The sequence below is a fragment of the Schistocerca piceifrons genome, chromosome 3 (assembly GCF_021461385.2).
Source record: "Schistocerca piceifrons isolate TAMUIC-IGC-003096 chromosome 3, iqSchPice1.1, whole genome shotgun sequence".
NCBI classification, from domain to species: domain Eukaryota; kingdom Metazoa; phylum Arthropoda; class Insecta; order Orthoptera; family Acrididae; genus Schistocerca; species Schistocerca piceifrons.
The window spans coordinates 472,307,781-472,317,155 of NC_060140.1; positions in this window are offsets into that span (position 1 = coordinate 472,307,781).

Sequence of the window (9,375 nt, forward strand, 5' to 3'; positions counted from 1 at the left end):
TTCATTAGTGCCCCGGCACTCCACAGCATCACTCACCCCCGCTCTTCGCTAGACCTCCTGATGTCAAACGACCCCATCTTGTGTCGTAATAGTGCGAAACACAACACTATTGCGTAACGTGCAGATCCGTCCTACTAAGCCATGCGTCAAACAGTTTGTAACGAAATTGTATTCCTCCACTCACTTATTATTCTACTGTGCGGTATCACCTAACTCGGAAGGTATCGCAAGCAGGCTGCAGACGACGGCATTAATAAATTATGCCAGTACGACCAACAAGTCGGGAAATATAGATGTTCAAAGTCAATAGTTTCACACTAGAGTACCGAAATATAAACAGATGAATAAACAATCAACCAAAGCAAAACAAGATCAACCACACTCTGCCAGAAGGAAATCTCATAAAACAAAAAGGAGTAAAATTAAATGAAATAATCTTATGGCATTGACGACCTCCACACCTGGGGAGCTTCAGCAGTCGAGTTGCAAGCGTTTTCAGTTTGATGCCGCATTGGGCGACTTGCGTGTCGATGATGACAAAACGATAATGAGGACAACACAACACCCAGTTCCTGGGCGGAGAAAAACCTCCGACGCGGTCGGGAATCAAACCCGAGCCCACTTGATGGAAGTCAGATGCGTTGACACTCAGCTAAGGAGGTGGACAAATGCCTAGAAAATGTAGTGTATCAGACAATATTGTTTATTACGACGCTGACATTGTGAATATCTGCCGGCCGGAGTGGCCGAGCGGTTCTAGGCGCTGCAGTCTGGAACCACGCGACTGCTGCGGTCTCAGATTCCAATCCTGCCTCGGCCATGGATGTGTGTGATGTCCCTAGGTTAGTTAGGTTTAAGTAGTTCTAAGTTCTAGGGGACTGATGACCACAAAAGTTAAGTCCCATAGTACTCAGAGCCATTTGAACCATTTGAGCCATTTGTGAATATCTCTCACGTGAGAATTACGTGACAGTGCCCTGAAAACTTGTGCAGAAATATTATCTAAAATTAAAATTCTCTTTTCCTTCTCTTGTGTATTTCCGAAATATTTTTGATGCCTTGGGAAGAATTTGTGGCTATGCTTTACTACCTTTTTGAGAGATTAGAATAGCTAGTAGTTCCTGAATTCTCGTAACCACAGTTTCAATGAGACTTTTTCTCTCTCGTTTGCCTCTTCTGCCAAAAAGGGAGGGGCGTTTCATACAAATACAAGCGATTATGAAGAACCTACGCCGGGCTGAGATTGCGGTGCCATCTAATGTAGTTAAGAGATAGAAACAAGAACACTCGAGGTCTGCAGGTTGTAATGTCAGTCGAGTTGAATCTCGCATACATGTGAATTTTATAATCTGTGCCAAAACAACAGTAAAGCTCACAGATCATTCGCGCGCGAGGTTTGAATCTTTGCGAGCCTTCTTTTCTTCCTCGTTCCATTATGAAAGATACAAAAGTAAATTTATTTGAGAAAAACCATCAGTTTGTCTCAAACGATGAAGAAGTACAGTACCATTAGCGTCCATATACGCCATATTACAATGCACACTGAGCCAAAGAAATTAATCGTCTTGGCTGGTGACCTACACACATGAATTATCATTTTATTTTCTTATTGACCTGATTCAGCACATAAATACGTATTCCTTTGGTGTCTGTTCTGGGAATAAAAGATTCCGTCACGCAGGGCCACAACTAGGGTGGACGAACCGGGGCAATACCCGGAACCCTGAGGTCTATGGGCACCTGGTACCATAAAGAAAGAAACGAGAAAAAAGAAAAACTAAAAAGGGATCAATCTGTAAAACCGGTGAAACATGTGAAATCGTACCCTTTGTTAAAAGAACCAAAATTGCTTTGGAAATTATTCTGATGGAAAGAAATGGAATCATTTAGCAAACTTTAAGTAACAGAAAACACTGTGTTTAGTACGCCTAAGTACTCATAAACGAAAGCAGGCGTAATACCTGTAGTTAAAGTTCACGGAAATTATATACGTAACTGAATTTCAAATGGCTTAAATTCCTGACACGTTCAGTGAATATATTCTTTACAGTCAGTACTGAAAACTATGATTTACTATTAAAAACAGTCTTGATCACGATTTATATTTATTAAGGTGACCGGTTTCGGCCACTGCTGTGGTCATCTTCAGACCATTGTGTAGGAACCTCTTTCAGCTGGAGAATCACTACTCGATAGAAGTCATTCTCCAGCAGAAAGAGGTTCCTACTCAGTGGTCTGAAGATGACCACAGCAGTGGTCGAAACCGGTCACCTTAATAAACATAAATCGTGATCAAGACTGTTTTTAATAGTAAATATTTGTAACACATTGATCACCGCCACTCCCACAATGTATTCAAAAGCAATAGAAACCTAAGACTGTTAGTCACCGAGGACAACTTAGTATGAGTCCTAAGTCACATGCAGTCTTTCAACTTCCATCGAAACAGCTACTCCTGTCAGCCAATGCTCCAAGAGTTTTCTTAGAGTGAACAGTTACTACTAGGTGTATCCGGTCATGTGGTTCTCAGCTGTATAAGGCATCATGTATAAGTGATATTCTGCAACGAATTACTGTCACTGAAATGTAACACAACATTAAACAATGACGTCTGTGGTGTTAGCCCTACTGCAGACAGTATCATTTTATCACCAAAGCTAGCATCGAGAAGATTCAACAAAGTAGCAACTCGAATTTCAGTGACGTCTACCGACTCACTACTAGAGAGCCTTGAAGTCAAGAAAATGTTGACCCACTGTACTGGTATTGAGGATACGACAGCTGGCTCACCTTATTTAACTGTACGATAACAGAAACAACAGTTGAAATCGCATTTCATTCCGTTTAGAAGAAACCCATGATATAAGGTAAATTAGTTTCCTAATGAAAATGCAATTAATGATGGAAATTAGTCTGAAATCATTAGAAATACTTATAAAAATATATTATTTCTTATATGTACATGAAAACTGTTCGTTTTAAGAAGAAATTGTAACACGCTTGACTTGTCGAACAATATTTTTAGGAGTGAATACAGAGATAATTTGTCACGGAAACTTCGTCGGTGAATGTATAATTTATAGCATTCCGATTTTCCTGTAATTACACGTATTGTAAAATTTATGCCCCTCCAAATCAAATTGCCTCCGAAAAACCTTGATAAACAGAATGAGTGACTGGTTTGCAAAATCAAATTACTCTGAATATAACTGCAGAGTCGAAGATCTTCACATTTATTAACTATACATATCTGTGAGAATTTATGTTATGAGTACGCAGAAGGTGCGGATAAAGAGGAGTCTTCGATACGAGTTTGGTGAGTGACCTAAAAAATATGCGACAAACGTAAATATTGTGCTGAAAATGACGTGCTATGAATGTGGATTTCTTTAAAGTAATAGACTGAAAGAACGAGTAAAAGAAAACTAACAACGTCTCTAAACAAACACTTCGGATTACGAATATTGTAATGAAAGAAATAATTTCTAGAACGAAAAAGGAACCGAGTGTGTCCTATCGTAAGAACGGACGCTACCGCTATACTGGACGTTAGAACGTAAAATATGAAGTGGAAAGAAATGATTCTGATAAAAATGTAAACTATTCGAAAATACACTTCTCATTTCATTAAGAATTTACAAATACTTTGGATGAACAGTTGGACACTAAATCGAATCATAACCAAGAACTATAGCAACCGGCATCTGTTGAAAACTCCAGAAATTACGAAAGTAAGAAATAAACATTCTTTTTCTCAAAATACAGCCCGTGTAACTGCTACTAAAAGAGTCAAAATCATACAAAAAAGTAAACTAGAAATACACTTACAGGCTCAGCTACTTTTCCAAATTCTGATACTATTGATAATGGCTCCCATGATTCTCGGAAATAATATTTGCTTCGCAAATAACCATAGCTCATGTTATACTCGGAAACAGTGAAATATTTGTAATATATAATTCTTCGTAAATCAACTCACATTCGAACTAAGCCAAACGAACATCACAGCAGACAAACAGTTAACGTTAAATCGTTAGTATGTTGTCAGCCAATGACAATACTCATTCGTAGATATCAGCCGCAGTTTTCTACTAATAACTCGTAATTGAACCACATACTCCAAATATTCGGCGAAGTCGTAAATACAGGTAGGATATTGCGAAGAGCTTCATATATAACGACTTACGATACAGATCAACCAGGCACGGTACATTCTTGCTGGCATTCCTTTCTTCCGACACCTCAACGAAATTTGCACATTATACCTGACACAGCTCTCTGGCTACACTACAGGTGAGCATCTTAACACGTGTAGTTTTCTTGCCTTTGACGAGAAAACTGTTAAATTATAGCCTAATTTAGACCTCACGTTACGCTACATATCAATCTGTCAGCACAGAAAGCTTTTCCCCTGTCAGATTCGTTGGCAGCTCGCAATCAAACTGTTGCATTCCAACCTAATCTAGACCTCGGGCTGTGCTACAGATCAATCTGTCACCACAGAAAGTTTTTCCGCTGTCACACTCGTGAGCTTCGTTAACTCACAACCAAACTGTTGCATTACAACCTAACATAGACCCCAGGTTATGCCTGTCACCACAGACACCTTTTCCACTACAAGATTCATTGGCTTTGTCAACTCACATCCATATTGTCACATTCCATTCTAACCCAGATCTTCCATTATCGTGACATGATGCTGTTCTAGTGACTCAAGAGGTAACCACTCTCTCGCAAATTCTGAACTTCTTCCATAATTCCAAAAAATACGTTTCTCTTTTCACTCCACCTCCTCCTCGAAATGTACTCAATTGCTATCTACAAATTCGCTAACGCCAACGTCAAACAATTGCCAACATCAGCACACAATGCAAGAACCACCACACAGCAAGCCACTTTTAGACAAAAGTAGTACAGAAATGAAAATTATGGTAACATGATACGCACCAGTAGCTACCAACAGCAGAATACTATGCCAAATAATTTTACGTGTAAGAAATCAAGGCTATCTGTGAACTATCGAAAAAAAAAACATCCTAATACTTCAAAACCAAACATGAGACAAAATTAACGAAACAAAAGTAATTGCAAAAATTAAAATAAAAAAAACGAAAAATGCACTTCCATTCCATAACAGAAACTTAACTCTATTTTTTTGGCACATACATTCTCACCACACCCTCAAAAGAAAAAAAAGGTCAAACAAGCACCGATTTTGAGGAACGTTCTTCCTCCAGACATACTCATCTAAATGACTTTGTAGTATGGAAATTCCCCTTTTCCTTCGCCCAATAATACTCTTTATTGCCCCTCCCCCCCCCCCCCCCATGCCCTTCAGTTGTGTTTGTAAGGCGCCCCTGTCTTTTGACCCTAAATTCAACGGAATGAGTTACAGCCAAATGCACGCACCCAATTATGTCTGGAAAGATATTTCTATAATTACTGCGGGTCGATCAATTTTTTCCATTCTCATAGCAAAATCTGAACAAACTTCCCAACAAAACGAATACCAGTCTCTTTAACAGTTTTACGGCCTGTGTCTGTCTCATGAGCAGCGGCAAGCCAAATAAATCTTTAAAAAGATAAGGAAGTGCTGTACATAGGAAGCCTAGATTTATCAAACCACGTTCCTCTACGAATAGACCGCCACACACGATCTTTTGCATAGCACCTTACATACGAATCGCTTGTGCGTTTCTTCGAAACCTTGGACAATGTCATGTCATTGCCACAAACTCTACATTTATGATAGCAAGCAGTTAAATTGTACTGTCTGGCAAAACTAATGACATTCATTGGTTGCTTCAATTCAGCAGTCAATTTCACGATAGTGAAACGAACGTGAGGAATATGTACTTACCCACTGCCACTACTTTGCCACATCTTCAAAATCAGGAGGAGAACTTGGACCCGCACTTGCCTCTACATTTCGCGGTCCTACTAATAATTGAAAAGCAATTTCAAATCCCGCACAAAGATTAACAGATTACTTCCTGTATCAGCTAACGAGATTACGATCGACAGACTGTAAGGCTACAGAGAAATTCAATTCAAAATACGGGACGCACCAAAACGTGACGTCACAGCAGACATTACACTGCCGGTCACAGTCGTCGGCTAGTATCGAACATTCTTGTAGACCCGAAAGTTACAGTAGACTTTCCTACGAGTTGAGTGCTACGGAATAATGAACTTAAGATACATTTTGAGGGAGTGCCTTTTGACTGCTTTCGCTGCACCGTGCTCTTGATGCATTTCACGGTTTTCTTAAGATTTTGCTGTCTGGTGGAAGAGGAATTCATGTTGCTCGCCAATCGCCTTGTCTTGAACTGATGCTAAGCACTGCAGAGACTCCTGTATTGTCGAGAACAGAAGCACGCTGCGAGATGTTGCTTGCTCTAAGAGGATACGCGGAAAATAATCACTGTGAGATTAGGAAAACTATCTACCGATAATAACAGGGGCATACCCAGGCTTCGCGTCCGGGGCAATGCTCTCGAGAATAAGGCGCCTCTGCAATTAAAAAATAAATAAAATAAAAAACGAAGAAAAATAAAATGAGTAGGGTAATTGGAAAATGCAGTAAAATCGGCGAGTCAAGGGAAGTCTATGGGAAAATAGTAAAAAATCCGTTTTGGATATCATTACGACGTAAATATATGTGAAACATTTATCTTCTGCATTGAGGTCAAAGATCAGTATGCATTAGGACACGAAAATCAGTTAATTGAACATACAGTGTGAGGCAGCTGAGACAGGCCACCCCTCCTCCCCCTTCCCTCCTCTCAAATAAATCAAGAATGAATCAATACATCGAGGTGCAGTTTTCGCAAAGTATTGCGGACAATATGGTGAATTTCATGATATTCGCAAATAATTTTTGACGTTTATAATCAGCGAATTACGATAGCGATTCTGTTCTTTTTTCTAATGGAACTACGTATTTTTTTCTCTGGCATCTGAAAGAAGCTTCAAAGAGAACTTCAACGACGTAACATGTATAGGACTTGATCAGACAGTATCAAGGTAACAGCGCCGAAAACTAGGAGAAGAGGTTCAAAAGACGTCTGCCTTGTTACGCCAACTGTAAGCAAAAACATATCTCAGACATGGTTCTTGTGTTTATCTGTGCTGTTGTAGCAGTCAGATAACTCGCTCGTGAGGCTATTGAGACATTCAGAGTATATACAGCAGTCGAAAAAGTGTCTATAGCTTATGGCGAATGCCACTAAACTACTACAACAGCGGTGCGGTTCTGTGCTTAAGAGTATCCACATCACGCCAAGCTATTACGGTCTTTGCAAATATTATTAAAAAAGTTCAAGAAAGTGAAAGTATTGAGAACAAAACACACCAAGGAAAAAGAAAGGCAACTATCGCAAGAAATGAAACTAACATTTTACCAAGTCAATGCAAATGTCGCTAAGACGCATCTCGGAAGTACAAGGGCGATCAACCGAACGTATGTTCAGCAAACGCTGCGTCCCATTGTATTTCATCGTCTTCACATTTCTCTGCATATACAGCTTCACGGAAATGACCAAAATTGATTATAGTTCTCCGAATGTTATATTCCAAAAGTTCAGAGCAATGCGGCATATCTAAGCAAGATTTTGTTTAAGGAAGATGTTGTGGCTGTGCCCTCTTGTAATGTTTTATGGTTCCTGGGTGGATGAGGAGAGGGTGGTATGATAGTTGGGTGGCCGGTTTCCTCTCAATACAACATAAAATGCATACTTGGTTAAAATACAGTTTATTACACGAACAAATTAAGTACTTAACTTCAATGACGTCCAGTCTGAAGTTCTGTGATTAACAGCAACCAGATAACATATATGAATTCTTGAATCTTATCCGCGTCCATATCACAACTATGTACAATGACTGACGTTCCCCCACAGTTAGCTAAGGTGCGAGGCGACGACTATCACTGCGGAAAACTAGAGCGCAGTGCGACCTATTAAGGTGCAATGTGAACTGAGTTCCGATGCGACGTACAGAGGCACTGAGATTGAGAGGTTGACAGATTGAGACATCTCGGTCGGCGGTGACGGTCTGTATGCACGCTGCCCAGGGGGCGTTATCGGCACATAATCTGGGGGCGTGTCTTGGTCTCCTCTTGTCATAGGCGCGCCTAGCTCACCGCCTGCTACTCAATGTTTCCTAGCGCCGACCAGTGTGCTGGTGAAGACGTGTGCCAGTAAAGATGAAGCATTATTTACAAACCAAGGGCAATTTAATCTGCGCATGAACTTATTGTCAGCTGAAATCCAAGCTATCGCAAAGAGATGGCTAAAAACAAAGCTCTTGGTCCATCAACGTTTGGTGTGTCTTTCGACTGTATCATAGGTCCATGTTTTATTGATGTGAATCTAAATACACTCGAGTATCAGGAGCCGTTAAGATATGCTGTTACCGCAGTGACCGGCAGACAACCTACTGGACACAAGGCAATCAGTGTGGTACCAAAACGACGGATATCCCTCCCATTTTGCACATGAAATGACAGACCCTCTTAAGTGAACATATAGAGAGCAATGGAACGGTCGTTCAGGGAACGCAAAATGATTTGAACACACGCCAGACATTTCAAATTCAATTACATACAACATTTCTGTGTTCTTTAACTACAACGTTTCGAGCACTTGGTATGACAGCCGCATTAATAAAGACACGAACCGTACATGAGTTAAGTGCTCGCTCACATTCGGTGTAATAGGGCAGACATTTGTGGAACCTCTTCTCCTGGTGGCGGGACAGTGGTCTGCGGCGCTGTTATCTTGATACTACGAGGGGCATTTGAAAAGTCCGTGCAAAGTCCGAGAGATGGCACCACCGGCGCGTATCGAGGTCATGTTTAGTCAGTACCATCTTTTGTAAGAACGCACACTAAGTTTCAGCTATATTGGTCTATTTCTTTGTGTTCAGCATTCGTGTGAATCAAGGAAGTCGAGTGACTGTCAAGAAATGGGCGAAGAAGAATTTCGTGTGGTGATTAAACATTACTTTATGAAAGGCAAAACACCTCAGGACACTAAAGAGAAGCTTGATAAACATTACGGTGACTCTGCACCTTAGGTTAGAACAGTTTATAAGTGGTTTCAAAATTTTCGGAGTGGCCATATGGACGCAAGTGATGCTGAATGTTGTGGAAGCCCTGTGAAGGTTACGACTCCAGGAATCATTGATAAAATCCATGATATAGTGATGAATGAGCATCTCGAATGAATGGATACATAATTTGCATAAACATTTGGACGTGATAAAGCTATCCACAAGATGGGTTCTGCGATTGCACACACTTGACCAAAAACGGAATCACGTGAAGGATGGTTTGCAGCTGTGCAGGAAGAATCCACAGGACTTTAAGCGTCG